Genomic DNA, 18844 nt, shown 5'->3' with positions numbered 1-18844 from the left:
CCGTGCCGAGGGGCTGACGTACGTGTGTGAAGTCAGTGGTGTTCTCCTGGGATAACACGAGGAATGAATGAGTTTTGTGGGAGGCAAGAAGCAAGCCCAGGGCCAGGGAAGTGCAAGGAAGTTGCGTTGGGTGCAGAAAGCGCGTGCCAGGAACGCTAAGACTGACTGGTGAACACGTTCAGTAGCTGAGGAAGACGTCAGGAAACAAGGCTCTGCGTGGGGCTGAATGAGTGGCGTTTTAATGTAAAGAGACAGCCAAAGGATGTTTTGAGACATACCAGGATCTAACACGTGAGGATTTAGGCCACTCCTGATTTCCTCCGGATTTTGTCTTTTGCAGTCTTTCAGCAGCACCAATACTGCTGTTGGTTTAGGATGTCTGAAGGCATTAAGTATTAATCACAACTGAAATACTGGCAGCCTGGAAAGGTGCAGAGAGTGCAAGCAGGGTGATTAAAGATCCAGAGAAGCTTCTGTGCAAGGAATGGCTAAACAGGCTGAGGCTCTTCCTCCTAGGGAAGGGGAATGGGACAGGGGTCTAAAAACCACATGCAGCACAGAGAAGGCAAGAAGAGGAAACCAACGGCCCCTCTCTCCATGTAGAGTAAGAGTGCAGCAGCCAGAGGGGATTCTGCCCACTGCAGGGAATTACTCTGGGATGAGCTGCTGCAGAAAGCTCCTAGGAGAAGAGTTCACAGAGGTTCAAAAGGCACCTGCTGAGTTTGCCGTCCATTAATCTGCTCACGGTTTCTCTATACAAGAGCCTTTTCTGGCAGAGGACTGTTTTTAACCACACAAATAAAATGTAGATCAAATGTGTCTCGGGGCCTTTACTTGCTAATCTAATATGAATATTAATTAACTGCATGGTTTCTTGCCACTGCTTTTTAAAGAAGGGGTGGAATATCGCCAAGAGGGCTGGAATATCACAGCTCCTTGCTGAGCACCGCAACGCTTAGTAACCTGCACAGGAAAATGCCCAGCACAGAGCGTGTCACACTGCAAATAAAAAACCACCTATCGCTAGCAATGGACAGCTTTGCTGCTCTCCTAAGTTTCTGACTGAAACAGGGTGCTACAGCTCGGATGCATGGCCATCCCTCTGCTGATGCAGCTGAACAAGCTCTGAGGGCGACACCGTGCCACCTGCCTGGGGCTGGCTGAGAGGGGGTGCTCCTCTGCAACCCGTCCTGCAGAATCAGCCCCACCTCCTCCTGCTCCACTCTGCAGCCAAGACTCTGACCCGGAGCTGATGGTTGGGCTGGGGCTGAACGGGAGGAGCAGCTGAGGGAACGGGCTGGGGCAGGGGTGTCTGTGAAGAGAACAGGCATGTGAGGAGACAGGAGGACAGATGGCCCTGCCAGAAGGACCTGGTTACGTACCCAGAGCTGCCACGTCGAAGAGGTCCCACGAGATGCCACACGTAAATGTTTTATAGGTGAGATGCTCAAAGCTACAGCAGCGTAAGCAGCGCCTCGGATGTTTGCTTTTTCATTTAGGGCAAGCGGTCTGAAACACATGCCCTGCCACTGACCTCAGCTCCGACCCAGAGGGGCTGTGTGTGCTCGGGAGGATGATTCATTCGCTGCTGCAAGGGCTGCATGAATAGGCAGCATTCACTGCGCAGGACGCTCAGCGCCTGGGATTCCCTCAAAATTTAGGTCTGACAGGACTGGGTCAGTAACCACGCGCTTTTGTTCCCATCTCCTTGAACAGAAAACGTCTCTTTGCATCCTTCAGTGGTTCCCACAAATCAGGTCGATTTTTATGGCTTGCTAATTATTACTGCTAGACTTCAGGACGAAAAGAAGAAAATTTCTGAAGGCTCAGGGCGCAGAACTTACAGAATAAATCACCGTCTATCCAGCAGCAATGAAAGCCAGCCGTGGCAGCCGCTTACTTACACATCTGGACAGTGCTGAACTTCGTTTGTTTAGGGATGGAAAGTTTTGTTCTGCTTCTGTTGACGAAGAACATTAAAGACAGCCTAAAAAGGCTAAAAAAAACCCCCTCTGTCACAAAGCAGATTTTGTCAAGAGGTGCCTCAACATACATCACGCACACAAAGCCATCTGCAAGGAGGTTGGGGTTGCAAGGTTACACCTCGAGTTTGGCTGTGGAAGAAATCAGAGATGATGGCACAGTCCTAACTGGGTCCCCTTGTGCGTATGTTCCAGGTTTGTGCCCCACTCAGTAGACAGGTTTTATCCTTGCCGCTCCCTCTGCCTACATCATCCCAGCCTGGGCATCACCCCCGGGGGCTCCAGTCCCGCATCCAGGGCCTGTCCACGTTTGCTGTCCAGATTAAACATTTCACTGTTGCACACTTAAATGTGTTATCCTCCTCAAACCGGGAGCAGGCATCAAGTCCTCTCCTGCAGCTCTCATCCCAAGCAGCATTTTCCTCATTCCCATTCCTCTGTTATCTTTTAGTTTCCCTTCCTGAACTTCTTGCCCGGTTTCTTCTCTACAATCTGCCTAAAAACCCTCCCGAGGCTCCTCACAGCCCGGGGAGCAGTGCCACGCAGAGGGACGGACAGCATGAAGGGCAGAGGGGCGCCTTGCTGCCGGGTGCAGACACCCAAAGCTGCTCTGAAGCGAGAAACAGCCATCGCCCTCTGCACTGAGACGCACCCCGTGCCAAACACTACGCATCTGTACAGAGCTGTGAAGACACATCCCTAAAGAATGCTGAAGATGGTACCTATATATTATGTAAAGGAGGCCTCTGCTGCTGCCCTTGTAGCTGTTTGCAATCTGAAAGCGTTTGCAGGAGCGAGGCTGCAGCACAACCTAGAAGAATAAAACCCCAAAGCTCCTTTTCCCAAAGCGCTGCTAAGATCAAACCCCGCTGCGGGCCCGTCAGCCAGCAGAGATTTCCAGGCAGGATTTATGCTGGTGCTGTGTCAGGGCTCTCTGGGAACACTACAGCAGTCAGGAGATTCTTCCTGAAGCAAATATTTACTTGTCCTTCAAAGAGGCACTTCATTCGACACGGAAGGGTTTGATAGGAGAGGACACTCCAACACTGCAATCCTCGTTACGTTTCAGTTGTCTTTTGCATTTCGGAACATTTTAGAGGGGCTTTCCTTGGTGAACTGGGAATTGTTAACATCAGGCCAATGAAGACTACAATACCCAGATCATTATCTTTGACATAAAGCCCACGATCAAGTGCAAAAAATTATCATTTGAAAGGTGCGGTTGGCATTTCAAACACCGACCACTCAAAGGACGTGCTGCTTTGAAGAAGGCACCGAGCTTCCCTGTGCTCTGCAGCTCCCAAGGAGCGCTGCTCACAGCCACCTGCAGCTTCTGAAAGGAGGGGGGCTTTCTGCCTCTCTGCACAGCAAGAAACCACTGCTGAGACAAGGTGTCTTTAAAGGGAAGGCTTCTTCCCATCAGTACATCTCTTGACCTCTCTCTGCTGCTTTACCTGTTCAGAATCCCAGGAGGCTTTAACGTGAATGATTTCCAAAGTCTGTCAGGAGATTGAGGAACGCTGCCCAGTGCTCCCCGAACAGGCCAGAACAAGCTGCTGCTGCGAGAGAGGAGCAGGAGGATGCAGGAGGAGCTAGTCTCGTGGTGGATCTGTGCAGCATTCAGTCTTCGGCTGAAATTCCCAGAGCAGCTCTCAGTCAGCGGTATAGAAAACGGCCGGGGAAATATCCTGATGGCACAGCATTAAGTCACTTTTTGCTCCAGGTCTGAAAAAGCCAGATTAAAAATTCCTTCTGACTTGATTCCTGACATCCATCTCTCCGTTGCAGCAGCTGCTGACGAAGGCAGTTAGGAGGTGGCAGAAAAGGAGGGCGGCAGCAAAGCGATGCAGCCGCACTAGAGAACACGGGAGGGTCCCCCGGCTGTCCCGTTTCTGCAAACCACTGGGGAGTGTTTATGCATGGCCAAGTTAGACAGGAAAGGGTAAAATTGAACCCTTATACACCACAAAGAAAAGACCAGCCCCTTTGCAGCAAAAGGTCTAAGCAGCCGACGTGTTCTGGAGGAGGATGTAGAGCAGCCCCAGTGCACAGCAGATGAAGAACTGGGGAAGCCCAGGGAGACTCCAAGTCCTTTCTTCCACATAGCCGGGATGGTTTTGTCCTTTCCCAAAGCCTCGCTGCAGCATTCTGTCTTACAGCCAACCTTACCTCTCTAGATTTTATTTTCAGTGCTTCTTTGGGGGTGTGGGCTTGGCCTTACTGACAAAGCCAGGGATGGGAGGTCACCAGCGGGCCTCAACCTTCCCCCAAAGGCAGCTCCCCAGACAAGGCTGTAATTCTGCAGGTGAGCTAGGCAAGGCCATGGGGAAATAGCAGTAGCCTCCTGCAGGCAGGCTGTAGTTTAAAAAACAAAAGTTCATTTCCACGAGTATTTAAGAGCAGGAAATAGCCAAAACAGTTTCTGAGTGGAAACCAACCTCTCGCTCAGCAAAGAGCAAGTTGCCTCTTAAGTCTTCTGACACCCTGCAGAGTTACTGCCCTGCCTTCCCGCGTCCCTGCCTATCTGCCACCCTAAACACATCCCAGTGTAACTCCCTTAGGTGAAGCACACACAGCACGAAATGCAATGGAAGCGTTCACATCGGACAGCCAAGCAGAACACCTAGAGACCAGACACGAGCGCCTCATTCCCAGGAGCTCGCAGGTTGAAGCCGTGTGGTGCTTTCAAGATGAATTCATTACCACTCGATTCAGACCCTCCCCGATTTCCCTTTAACCCCTTCCTGCTGCTCCTCTCTGCAGCTATTCGCATGCACCACGACAAACGACAGCCCCGTACGCGGTCTTTTTTTTTTTTTGGGGGTGTTTTGATGGAGGGTCGTGCTCTCGGCAGTGAATCAAAGCACCTGCCAGCCAAGCTGCCTCCTGATCGCAGACACAGCGTAAGCGTGATGCTGGAATACAGCTGCAGGACTGAGAAAGCCCCAGAAGGAGCACCTTACACATCGCTTTAATTGCACCCTCTTTACAGAAAAGACAACAACAGAACCCGGTAAAAAGCAGAGCACGATTTTCTGCACTCAGCAACACTTCCTTCCACGTCCCTTCCCTTGTCATCTCTGCACCAGCAGTACTGAAACAAGCAGCATCGCTGCAGTTGTAATGAGTTAACACCCACCTCGAGCACATACAGAAAAAGACTAATTTAGCAGGCTTCAGTGCTTTTAAATTATGTTTGTTACCATGAGAACTTGATTAAAATGCCACCCACAAGCTTGCAGAAAGGGGGGAAAAACAACAACAACAACAACAATCTACTTTTAATCAGTGGTAGTACACTTGCTGCATTGCAGCATTTTCGTGAGCTCCACAACCTCCTGCAGTAAGAGGCAGCAGAGATGCCCAGCCAGATATATTTTGCTGAATGCTTTATTCTGGAAAAAACGTAGCTGACAGCATGGTTGTCACCCACTACTATTACCCAATATTCCATTCACGGAACATAAAGCACATCTACGTGCTCTGTTCGTGCTACAGATTGGAAAACCAGAGATTTACGTGTTTGTGCGAGGCAGAGGCAACCCTGACGGCCGCTTGGGACAGAAGTTTATTTCTGGCGAGATCTGAGACAAATCAAAGCTACGTAGCACTCTGGATTCTTCTCCATTTGGTCCATTTGCTAGTTGTATAAAATTAGGCTGATTTTTACGTGTATATACAACTCTGGGCATTCACATGGTACCACTGTGCCTGCTTGCTTGTTGTGCAGAAATTCACAGCCCCGCGGCCTTTGGATTAACAGCTACGGGCACTCCATTACTGCAGGCTGACTAGGAGGCACCCCGAGCCTGCAGCCACTTCAGAGCAGCTAATTAGCACTGTGGCTTAATCAAGAGCCAGTAATAAGCTGCATAAATTAGCTTGTTCAGTAGGGTATGTTTTAAATGCAGGAGCTGATGCGGATGCTGATGGCACGAGAAGGGGGAAGAGTTTCACACCTCAGATTAGAATAACTGACTAGCCCTGTACTCAAGGAGTCACCTCATGCAGCTCTTAAAGCAGACACTCATTCATCCGTCCTTGGGACAGAAACTGACATTATTCTAATTAAGAGAAGGGCCAGAGCGCATCCCTTCTGAGCTGGGAACAGAATGAACCTTCCCAGGAAAGATCCATCACCCTCTTGAGGACACTGTCCCCGGCACAGCTCTGGGCATCCTCTGCACGACTTCACCCGAATCAGCCCGATCCAGCAGCTAACAGCAGCAAACCTGGGACCACACCCCCACAGGGTTACAAAAAGAGGAAAAAGAAGGGCACAATTAGCCAGACCTCCCTGTGATGAAAACATAACCGCTCTGCTTTGTGTTCAAGCAAAAGCTTGGCTTCCTTTTCATAGACATGTATTTTCCAGGAGATTAATATCGTTCGCAATTATAAAGTACTCTGAATGAGGAGATTTCCCTTTTATTATCTACGGGCTGCTGAGATTGTGATTGTCTCGCCTCTTCTCTGGATTAATGTAATTATTATTTGCTGGCAATTTGTCCTCTTCCAGCAGGTATTAGCTGCACGCAGTTCATTGAAAATTGACCAAAGGAGGACAAAATCCATGCACTGACTTAAATGCCTATCAGATCATCTCAAATAGAGTTTTTCTTTCTCCTACCGCTGTGGCATAACATGTATGGATTTCTATAACCATGAGGATCTTTCCAAGGGCACTGAGCTGCAAGATCAAAGTTGAGTCCAGGGCTCTGCTGTTGACCTGCTCCACAACCTTGAACTTATGGAAAAACAAGCCTGTGCCTCGCCTCAGCTCTCCCGGCTGTAAAAGAGGGACTATGATGTTCACGCTGTCCATTACTTGCCTGTTTGCGCTGCAAACCCTTCGGGGCAAGGGCTGTCTCTTGTTATCTGTGTGAGGATGCTCTGGCTCCCAACCGATGCCTTCACATCCAGATTTCAGGAAGTTTTGCTCGAGGAAGGACGCTGCCCAGACGCAGCATCTGCCTGGAGGCAGCACGACTAACTTTTTCAGCAGTAACCCCAAAGGAGAGGATTGCGACACTTGCCTCGGAGATCTGAGCTTCAGCTGCTGCTGCCTGGGCACGCTGGGGCAGCAGAGGGGGCCGGGATGCCACCAGCCTCCTTGGCTGCCCAACAGCTCCGGCCCCTGGGAGCCCAAAAACTCTGCTCAGGCCCCTGGCGCTGCTGGAAGGGATCCTGAGGCCTTAAAAGCCTCGGTAATCAGCCAGCACTGGCAAGAATAACCAGGTTAAAAACACATCTTTGAAGTCTCTGATGAAGGTTGCAGCCCGCACACCACATTAAGGAGCCCCCGTTATTGATGTTGGCATAAAAAATCAACAAAAACAACAACAGCTGAAAATGCAATGTCTTCCTTCAGCTCTGTAGGGCTGCCGGCCTGGCCAAGTGGATTGTCTCTAAGTGACTTAATTCCTTCACAGACTCTCCCTAACGCTTTCCCCCTCTTTCCTCCAGGGAGCTATATAAAGCTTTCTGCATTTCTCCTTCTGATGGCTGCTTGTTACTAAAAATACTTTTTACAAAGAACTGCCTTGGGTAGCAATTAAAAAGGTGGCACATTGTAGTGCCAGAACCCACTTAAGCAAACATAAATCACAAGGTATGCACCAAGTCCCTGATAGCAGCCTCTCTCCACAGCGACATAACAGGTCCTTAAAATTTCTCCCTGCCACGGAAGCAGCACTGCCAGCCCCCTGCTCCATGGCGCTGCTTAGCTCAGCTGAAGATGTGTGAATGTGCAAGCAATCCAAAAATACTTGCTCCCTAATTCTCTCCTGATATCTGTGCTGCTGCTGCCTGTCTCTGCTGTGTCTACCCAGGCGCAGAATTGTGAATCACACCGGCCCGTTTCCATCATGTTTGACAGAAGACACTGAGCTCCTACCTACCACCTCAGGAAACCTCCAGATGGGTAGAGGAGAAGGAAGGCATTAACGCCTCTGGGGACAGAAGAAGAGCTCAACCCTTATTCCTTCTGTTTGGCAGCGTCCTGCTGGTCTACTCAGCAGATGCGGAGCTCACACAGCCACATCCTGTTGCTTCTGGCCCAATTCACTGTCTGAGCAGGGACAGGTAGGGGATGAACCCGGTGCTGGCTAAGTGAAAGGCACTGCAGAGGGGTCCTGGAGAGCTGCCGAGGAAATGCTGCATGGAACTGAATTAATTCAGGGCCCCCGATGGTCCAGGGAGTGAATGGGGATAGCAAATGGAGATATTTTGGCGAACAAGCAGAAAAAACATGGGGGAAGAGAGCTGGGGATGAAGGGAAGAACCAGGTGTAGTGGGGCTAAATCACAGGAGAAGGCGTGAATCTTCCACGGGCTGCCAAGGGGATGAGGAAACCGGTGATACCCAGGGAGGGAGCAGCAGGGCTGGAGAGCAGAGCGCAGGCAGCGCAGTGCAAGAGGTCAAACCGTGAGAGCTGGCACTGGGCTCCAGCCCACACTGCCAAATTATGCCAATCGCTTCAATTTACAAAGCTGCTTAATTGGCCAATTCCAGCAACAAGCTGAACTCAAACCAATATGGAGACCCAACTTCTGGCATTTCAAAGCAGCTTTGCCCTAAAAGGCACAGGAACAGCTCAGTTTCAGAAAGGAGGCTTTACCACATCTTCCCCACTTTGTTCAGGCCAGAAAAAAAAAATAGCTTTTCTTGCCTTAATTGGGTGCTTTTGTTACTAGCTGAAGCCCGTTACCTAAACGTTCAGATCCTAGGGGGGGGAAGCAAAAGGGTAGCATCTGATTCCATTTTAAGACCAACATTTGGAGCAGTTTACAATGGAGCTGAACTGGTTTGCCCATTTCTGCCGTTTGCTACAAGGGCTGCACTAGTAACTGCTCTGCTGCTGTATCAGAAAAATATTCCCAGTGGAAAACATGCGAAGCAGCAGAGACAGACCAAAAATGAAGCCAGCAGCGTGGATTTCGTAACTCATAATACACTCGATTTTAAGTCAAAACCAAAACAAAACAAGTGAAAGAGAACTAGGTCCCATGTCAGCTGCATAACGAACGTGCTTTCGTGCTGATACATCCCAGGTGAACTGCATCACGTGAGAACTGATTTCCCAGCGTGAGCTACGGGGTCTCTAAGCCAGTAATTACACTGGCAAACACAGTCTTACCAGCCTGCTGCTCACACCTCCACGTCTCTTTGTAGACCTGTAAGCTCTTTGGGGTCTGGAACAACTGCGCTGTTTGAGCAGGCGGCTCCGAACACAGCAGTGATCTAATCCAGACTTGGACAGCTCGCCGCTAATATTATGGCAGCTACAGCGGTGAATCAGAGCACTAACGAGACTCACAGCAAAAGCTGTTGCACACAGTAGCGAGCTCCCAGGCACCCCGCCATTAGCCCTGGACTCGATCCTGTTGCGTCTCATTTTGTTTTCATTCCACCCCTAAAGCAGAACCCTAATTCTTCTGTTACATTTCTTCACGGCAGAGTTACGCAAGGGTAATTGTATAAGCAAAATATATTTTTTTTTGCACAAAATAACTAAAATAAGGGTGCCAGGGAGATTTTATTGAGGGTACGCTGCAGAGACACCTTATGGATGTGGGCAGGGGTAACATTATGAATTAACTACAGGGCTGCTGAGCAGAGCACCTTAAAACCTGCCCTGGACATCCCATGCAAACATGGCAAAAGGCTGAAGAGCAGGCACACTTACAATTTTATTAGAAAACTGCCCTGAAGCCTTCTGCTAAAGAATTTGAGGGTGATTAGGAAAAGGAAGAAGAGAACAAGCTGTCTGTCAGGATTACCCTCTACACACGAAGCCCTCAGCAGGACGCAGCTCGTGCCATGCACCCTGTCCCTCTCCTGGTGCCGCTGCTCCAGCTGCCCACTGCGTCTTAGCCAGAGCCCGGGCTGAGCGGTAACTTCCTGCTTTGGGAGGGACCGAAGCCTCACAGGGATTAGAAACGAGGGAAAAAATGACTCAAGGATGACAACTAGAATATCTTCGGTCACGATTATGAAGAGTTTTCTTTCATCAGCTGCGCTGGGAAGAACATTAGGAACAAACATCTGCTCTTCGCATGAGCCTCGCTGCTCAACACAAACGAAGCTGTGCCTCTCTCTCGCAGGCTCCTCTCCTGCCAGAAGGCACACAGCACTCCCTTTCCTCCCCCTGGCTGTTTTAAAAGCATGTTTACTAACATGCCTGCTTAAATACACCTGACTCGGGCTGGATTCTGAGCATCGGGCTCTCTAGCACTGAACCCGAAGGGGCTGGTAGCGCTTAAGCAGCCGGGGACTCGCACTACAAAGCCATTTAAAGATAGCAAGCCGGGATGGGATCATTTTTTCCATGCTTGCCTTGCAGGCAGCAGTGATTCCAGCCCCCGGTGTTGATGTGCGAGAGCAGATCCCCGTGTCCTGACACCAGCCAGAACCAGATGCTTCGCAGGAGAGTTCAAGAGAACTTGGCACTATGAGCTGGGGATAAAGCTGGCTTTAGGCAGCAGCAGCGTCTGCTGTGGGAGACAAACAGGGGACACCTGGTAGGTCAGGCTACACGAGGAGGCCAGCAACACGAGGCTTCCTTCACCAGCTCACTGCCCCAGGTGCACCTCGACAGGTTTGGTTTTGCAACTCGTTGTTTCTGCAACTCCTTCTTCACACAGACGCTAACCGCTAATCCTTAGAAAATGATATGTTTTTAAGAGAAAGCCCATGGCAAAGCTTCAGCTGACTTTAGGAGAGCTGAGCTCCTACTCCCTGGTGTGGAGTTCTCTCTCCAGACGTGATTCAGGAGACAAAACTTGCAGCTGGGAAAGCTCAACATGAGCACACTGGGCCGGTTCTCGAGCTGCAGGAAGCACTCTGTTGATTTTACTGTCAGAAGTGCAAAAGAAAATATGCTTCTCATCTCCTGAAAGCTTTCACATGAGTGAAAAACAGCTCACCTTGCTTATTTTGGTTTCTCTGTGCAGGCAGGGCAGCATTATGGCACAGGAGGGGAAAGGCCAAGCGCTGGGGGCAGCTGCTGAGCCTGAGAGAAGCACCGAGCACTCTGACACAGCACGGTCCCAGCTTTGTTTCCTCACCAACCTCTCCCTGCAAATGAACCTGTCACCGCTCATCACCACAGAGGGGAAAGTGAGGGTGACATCTCCCTCCTCCTCTCCCCTCGGGGTCTCTCCGACCCACCTCCCGCATCCAAAATACTCACCAAGAAGCTGCAGCAAGCCACATACTCCCCGCCTGCCAATTCCTGCCTCAACCCTCTCGGTGCTTGGCTGTAAACAAGTGTTAAGCATCTAGCAGTGACTCAGCCCAACAGGTAGGCTTATTACCACCAGCAGCGTGATTTACTAGTGACAGGGGACATTCGCCTTCCTTTCCATCACTCACCAACCACACCCGAGGCCTTTCACGATGCAGCAAATGCTGATGACGGGGTAAGGACAAGTAACAGGGTGTTCTGCTTTCACGGCTGCTGTTCAAAACAGGTGTTTGCAAGCGGGAGAGCAGAAAATGGCTATTAAGATGATCAGAAGAAAGGAGGAAGAGGCAGGTTGATCATAAAATCAATGACGGTGCTGCCTGCGAAGGAAGCAGCAGGTAGGTTGATGACAAGGGTAAGCACGAGGCAGCTAAAAGCACAGGCTAGCTGGGTACAGGAACGCTGTGGCTGTTGACAAATTTTAGCTGGAGGCTAGGGAGAGGTTTCCAGCTAGCAGGGGGGTTGCAGAGCAGCCTACGGGGCAGAGACTATTTTTAAGAGGGCAGCTGATGAAGGCAGGTTGGGTGCAGGCATGCCGAGAGCCTCCTTCAGCCCTGTGCCACAGCACCCAGGAGGGGACACCTCCCTGCAGCCCTCCCGAGGCTGAGCAGGAGACACACAAACCCATGGCATGGAGAAAAGAGAAGACAGAGCCAATAACACCGCCTGGATGCATCTTGTGCCCTGCCCACACTGCACCTTTCTGTTCCTTGTCCTCCCCACCCAAGAGCCCAGCCCTGGAGGATGCCAGAGAAACTGTGAACACAGTAAAATCACTTGTTACTTTAAGTCTTTGGAGCGGATTTCATCCTTCGCTGGACACTTGCAAGGGTATCACAGGGCCATGGGAAAATTCCTGAGGCATGCAGGGTCGCTGCGAGTGGCCTCGTGCTGCCCTCCGCCCTGGCAGGGGCTGGCAGGCAGCCGGGCCCAACGGGGAGGCTGGCGCTGCTGACCCAGCTGCTGGGCTGCCCCGAACAGACAGACAGACAGACAGACAGACAGACCTCCTGTGGGGTTAGGGTTAAAATGCAGTCAGCAAGTCCTAGTGCAGCCAGGGGCGGGCAGCCCTGCGTCCCCTCGCCAGCAGCATCCCTCGGGGCCAGGAGAGGCTGGCACACAGCTCTCATCTGCCTTTTGGTTCTGGCCTGGGTTGATACAGCTTGTCAGAGAGAATAAATAGCTCAGGGAGAGAGAGGAGAGTGCTCAGCACTTCTGTGTGTTCTTCATGCACCCTCAAAACCCGGAGGGACAAATGTGATCCCTGATTTCCTTTTCCTTAAAACCCTCAGGGCCAGGAGAGACAGCACACAGACATAAACTAAGGGGTTGTTCAGGCAATGAGTACCTTTATGGATCTATAAGAGCTAAAAAAAGGCCAAACGCAGCCTCAGACCCAATGCATGCACTTAGATACACGAGTCTGTGTGTGCACATATACACAGATGCCAGATCTCACGCTATCAATGCTTTTGCATTCTGTACTATCAGCATGCTTTCCTTTCAAGTTGTTTGGCGTTTCGCCTTTTTCATCATTAAATATCTGGGCAGCCTCAGAAGCACGACACGGGCTACTCAGTGGGAATAGGGGAAACTCATCTGGGTCAGAAAAGAGCAGAAAAAACATGAGAAGTTTCAAAATACTCCATGCCTCCTTAGTCTATTCTGTATAACCAAAATTGCTGCCATGCTATTGCGACGTCAAAAAATGGCAGCTTGCAGGATTTCGGTGAAACAAAGCCCAGAACAGCCTGCCCACTGGCTCGTCAACATCACTCATTATCGGTTCTCCCCCCTTAAGTACAATCTCACAGAAGGAACCCAGAGGAGATAACGTTACTGGCTGAATAAAATGTTTGTTTCCACACTCCATGGATGCAGAGCCTGAAGTGAGCTTTCTGAGCCGACAGGAGGCCCTGGGAAGATGTCTGCCCTCCCAGTACGCCTTACATCTGTCACTGTACTACAGGCATCCCCTTCATCTTCCTGAAAGCCTTGTTTCGCTCGTGCTGCAAGGCCAGGGTGAACACAGCCAGAAGAACAGCAATATTTCACCCTACCCAGTCCAAGTGTAGTCAAGGCAGCAGAAACCCAGGCACTTTGGCACCCTGTTTGCTCTGTGCTACTGCATTTCTAGCTTATGCTTCGTAGGAAGTCTTATAAATGAAATCCATTCCCATGGCAGCAACACCGTCACCTCTCTCAGATGCCCTCCTTTAGCACCAACACCACTGTAACACTCTTTCCACCCCAAGGTGGTTCTTGCTAAACCAAAAGCAAGGAGACAGCTGCGTAGACAAGGGGCCTTGTGGCTTCCATCAGACGTAAAAGGCTTTTAAAACAAAAAAACCAAGGAGGATTACAAAAGTGGGAACTAACCCCAGAAAAATCAAGTGTTCCAGGAGTTAGAGAAGTTTTCTTCTTGCTCTTTTCTCAAGCCTCCCCAGCCTGGTGAAGCAGCCTCCGTGCAAAAACATGCTAACGAGGAAAAAGGTCATACCTGTTCAAGCGGATGACAGGATGCCGCGTCTGGTTGTTAAACAAGGAAAACTCTCTGTTCCTGTAAAGAAAGAGAGAGAGACACGCTGTTTAGCCGCCAGTCGGTTAGTTCAGCATTAACTCAATAATTCAGTTAGTTTAGCATTAGCTCAATACTGCAAGGACTGTACCATCGTGCATACGCGGACACCTACATCCAAGACTTTCTCCCAGCTTTCTTTCCCAAGGCTCACTCGAGACACAGTAACCCAGATCCCCTCGTCTCCAGCTTGCTCTGGGACCACCAAGGGGCTCCTTAATCCCTAGGACAGCCAGGTGGAGATGGCCCCAAAAATCGCTGCAGCAGGGATGGCAAATGGAGCACAACACACCTCTGGCCAAAGCTTGAGATCTGTCTCCACACACAGCCCCGCGGCCGGAGGGCTGCGAGCAGGAACGAGGAAGGTGCTTGCAAAGGTGCCCACAAAGTCACGGAAGAAGAGCTGGAGAAGCTCAGTGAATGGAAGGAGACCCTGGAGCTGTTCCCTGCCAGCCCGAGCGCAGTGCTCTCTGCTGCCTTTTATCTGCCTCAGCCCCTGAGTGCTGCAGCTCACGCCTAAAGCCCTTGTGTCGCACGCTCCCACAGCTTCGCAGCCATCTGGGGACAAGGAGCTCAAGTGCTCGGCTCTGCCTTGTCCTCTGCACGCCCCCAGCACTGCCTTCCCTCCACTTTGCACCTCCTGATGATGAAATCCCCCGGAGCAGCCCCCCAGCGAGTCCCCAGCGTGCCGTTTCGGAGCAGCTGGAGATGCCAGCGGACAGATGCCAGTCAGGGAGCAAGGTGCCTCTTCACCACGTGTCCCCTTCGAGTGTCCTCAGAGGTGCCTGCTGGGGACAGCTGGTCCGATCACCTGTGCTCACGGCTGCCTCCCGTTTGCTTTTAGCTCGGCTGATTTTAATCCGAGTCCTCCTTGCATGCAGAGTCCATCTCCCACGCCGCCATGGGGCCGTGCTTACCGCAGCTTCTCACCGGTTTGCCCAGGCAATGCTCAGCAAGAACTGCTTTTTTGTTGTTTGTTTTTTTTTTGCTGCCTCGATGGGGAAGGCTGCAGGCACTTCTGACAGCAAACCCACGGGGAGCGGCTGCCAGCGGCGCGCAGCCAGCGGTTACATGGGCTGAGCTGTGCGGGAGCGCAGCCCCAGCCAGCACCACTTCTGCCCACTCACAGGGTGCCAAGGAATGGTAAAGAAGCTAATTAAACCTGCTCTGGCTCGGCAGAAAGATGGATGCTCTCAGCGTCCCTCCGAAGTGGCAGCGGTGTGGAATCGCACCAGGCCGGCAGAGCCCCAGGAGGTGGGAACGCCTCTCCCGGGAGGGCTCCACGGGGAGAGAACAGCACTCAGCGTGAACAGAAGGGTGGACGCACCTGCAACACGCATCCCAGGTGACTAGGTGGCATTTTAGGGAATTTAAAGCAGAAAGATTGAGCTCTGTGCTTTCACATTGCCTGTTATCACTGCACATACGCTCCGGTGGCTTGCACTGAGACCCCAGTCATCCCTGCTAAAGGTCTACCATAATAAACGCGATCTTAGCCTGCAGCGGAATACCAAAAATATCAGACAGTCAAAATACAGCATGCCAGAAGGGGGGAGCAGTTCTGATGGCCCAGGAATTTGCTGGGGACAGGCTGTAAGCGGCACTCCCACCTCTTCCTGACCGGGAAGAACAGAGGACAGTCAGGGATTTCTCAGAAAACACGAGACCCCCACCCAAAGCAGCTGTCCCAGCGAGGAGTTCAGTGAAGCTGGCAGTCTTCACCGCTGCTTTGTGCTCTGAAGCATTTAGTGCTTTGCCCAACAACGCATTACAGCCTGCAAATGGATCCGACCCATTAGCACCACCGCTTTCCGAGCAGCTCCCTCCTGCCAGAGCACCCTCTCCTCCTCCTCTCCATCCCTGCCCTTCAGCAGCAGAGCCCTGAGAGCAGAGAGGGGACCTGAAGCTGCACGTTGAGAACCTGCTGTTGTCCAGGTGGAGGAAAACCCACACTGCCACAGAGCCCCATCCCGCTATACTAACCCACACCACAACTCCCAGTAGGTTAAAATAAATGTCAAAAAGCCCTGTCACTTGGGAAAAGTCTTTTAATGGGGAAAAAGCATCCCGGGACTGCTACTGCTGGTCTGGGCAGCTCACAGCCACGAAGGAGGACACGGCCAGAACCAAACCTGACCAGGAGACAGAAACGGGGAAGACAAAAAGCTCTCTCAGCACCCAAGCATCTCGGGTGGGCAGAGCCTGAGCTAAGCTGCCAACAGCAGACAGTGCTCAACCACCTCTGGGAAGCAAGGTGAGCGGTGTCAGCACAGTTGGCTCGGGAGGAAAGAGTTTCCTCATCCTCCTGGCACAGAAGTAACTCAGCCACGCCAAGGGGCTGCCAGCGAGGAATAAAGGAAGGAACCAGCAAGGGATGGGGAAGGCAAAGGATAAAACGAGCACATCGGTATTTTCACAGCTTGCACGCAGCAGCCCAGCCAGGACCCCAAGGGGGTTTGTGTTTGAGGAGCCTGGGAGATGGAGACAATCGCTGTGTTTAATGACAACGTGCGGTGTCTGGGCTTTGCGAACGGTGGCCCGAACAGCACGGCTGATTTTATAACTAGCAGGAAGGAAATTGTTCCAATGGCAATTACCTCGGAGGCGTTTGCACTGCCATAGGCCCGTCGGTAACACCGCACTTCTCTTAACTACAACTCAAACTCACTTCCTTCGTGGCCGCTCGCTGAAGGCAGCTCTGGGGGCTGTTTCCCTGATCTTGCCGCGCTGACTTTCCACGCATACTGCTTGCGAGATGTGCCACCTGCTATTTTATATCTATAATTTATCACATCATGAACTCTATAAATTCTTACGATAGCTTCAGAGACTTGTAAAATGAGTCGCTGGCCTATTTTTTTTTTCCCAGCTCGTCAGCAAAGCGGTCGCTGTGAGCCCCCAGCCCGCGCTGTGTCACTCCCAGACCCGCCTGCAGCCCCAGCTCTGCCTGGCTGCCCCCAGGGGCAGGCTGTCATTGAGGTGCTGACACGGCAACGTCCCGTGGCTCTTGCTGTGAGCTTCAAGAAAGTTCAGCTATTCCAGATGGACGTTAAACATATAGACACAAAGGATGAACAATGCAGGGTGAAACATCGCCCTGAGAAAAGACCGGAGGCCGGGCAGAGCCACTTCCAGCTTCCCTACAGCCCTCAAAGCTGGGAGCTGCGCTGCCCAGAGCAGGCAGGAGCTGCACAGCCCAGCCCAGGCCCCTGCTGCCTCCAGCGATGCTGCAGGGCCGTGCTTCCACCCAGCAGCACGTCCTGCAGCTTGCCCTGTGTTCCAGCAGGCAGGCAGAAAAAATTCATAGTACATCTCAGAAGTCAACAGGACTTGAGGTGCGAGGGAAATGTCAAGTAAGACACCAAAACGTCATTATTTTTTTTTGGCTTGGGTTGGATTCACTTCTCCCATCAGGGGGTATTACACAACGTAAGGGTGCCACTGAAGCTGCACAAGGGGAGTGTGATGACGAAGCCAGACAACCCCACTGCAAGAACTTGCATTTCTGCTTCTCCCTTCTCCCCGTCCCAAAGCACCTCAGCTACTCACCGACTGCATCCCGCGATACATGAAGGAGGTTTGTTTTTCCTGGCACTTTCGGAAGGCCGTCCCCTACTGTCTCTGCCCCCAGAGATGCCCGTGGGCTCCCACCCCACAGGCACAGCCAGCGAGCTGCCAGCAGCCCGGCGAGGCCATGTCCCAGCAGCTCAGGAGGTGGAAGTGGGACAGCCCAGTGTGCAGCTCCCTCCTGCAGCTCCAGAAATGTCAGGGAAGCCTCTGAGAGGCCACAAAGAGACAGCACCAGGCTGGACTTGAAGCTTGGTGGGTGCGAGCTTCCCTCTCCTGCCGGAGCAGCACTCGGAGGAACCAGAGGGAACAATCTTGGGTAAAATTCAGCTCCACCTCAATCAGCTGTGCTGACACATGGTGGTGGGGCACGCAGCACATCCGTACCCAGCTTCACTGCCTCCTCCTGTCCTCCCTCATTCCCCTGCCTGCCCGTGGCTGCCCTCCTCCTTGCCGAACTCCAAAGAGCAGCAAAGAGAAACACCACGTGCCCAGCACCAGGCACGTGGAAAGAAATGCCAGCTTGTGGAGGATTCAGTGATGCTTAAAGGAGGTTTTCGATGCCACAATCTAATTGTCCCCAGAGGGATAAGCCAGTAGGAACTCTCAGTGCCCACCGACACCCCCTGTCCTGCTCACCCACCCCCGAAGCCTCCTGCCAAGGCCCCAAGGCCCCGGCAGCAATGCTGCCATCTCCACAACACGCGGCACAAAGGGGCAGCCTTGCAGCTGGGAGCAGCGATCGCACTCCCCAGCTGTGTTTAAGGTTCCTGGGCACTTGGGAGCGCATCCTGTCATTAATCCCCTCCGCCTGTCTGCCAAGCCGGGGCTTGTCAGAAATCCTGCCTCGTTTCCAGGGCTTTCTGCTCAGGACGTGGGCAGCAGGGGTGGGACAAAACAACATGCCCATAAATAAAGCTAACGACAATCTTGCTGCTACCCACTTGACCACGACCAAAACGTGTTGGTTCCTTAAAAAATTGACGATTCTCTCAATTCTAAAGAAACACTCACCACATGCTGGTACATGGGCTGACCTTGCAGCATCTTCAGAGCGTGCTGCGGGGACCTCTCGGCTCCTGCAGCAGCTGGAGCCCAGCTTGGGTGCCCAGCCCGCACCCCGAGCCTCGCAGGAACGCCAGGCTTTTAGCCGAGGACTCTCTCATGCCATGTATACATCCCAGGCCGTTGTTTATTTGAAAATTCTCTAGTTCCTGTGAACCCAAATGTTCTGTATTTAACAGCTCAAGCTATCAGTCACAAAAGCCAAATTCAGCGGGCTATATGTTAGTGGGAAATAGGGATCCAGATGGCTAGCTGAGGTCATCCCGAGGCCAGCCTTCCCATAAAGGATACACACTTGTGGGTCCTCATGAAAGTTAAGGGATTTAGTAAAAACAAGAATTTTTTTCTTTTGAGCACTCATTTCAAATAATTCTGTTGACCTTACTGAGAAAACTACATCTTTCA

General features: G+C 51.8%; 1 protein-coding gene across 24 annotated transcripts in view; it reads right to left on the bottom strand.

Annotated features, from left to right (window-relative positions):
• MAP2 (microtubule associated protein 2) overlaps positions 1-18844 on the bottom strand; it is a 180162-nt gene that overhangs the window by 73979 nt on the left and 87339 nt on the right. For all 24 annotated transcript variants that reach the window (XM_084524722.1, XM_084524726.1, XM_084524729.1 and 21 more), the window contains one exon: positions 13730-13789. The gene's annotated coding sequence lies outside the window, so the exon portion shown is untranslated. The remainder of the gene's footprint in view (positions 1-13729; positions 13790-18844) is intronic.

The sequence above is a fragment of the Aythya ferina genome, assembly GCF_964211825.1.
Source record: "Aythya ferina genome assembly, chromosome: 6".
Lineage (NCBI taxonomy): Eukaryota > Metazoa > Chordata > Aves > Anseriformes > Anatidae > Aythya > Aythya ferina.
Note: the sequence above shows the minus strand (reverse complement) of the source record. Positions and strands in the feature narration are given on the sequence as shown.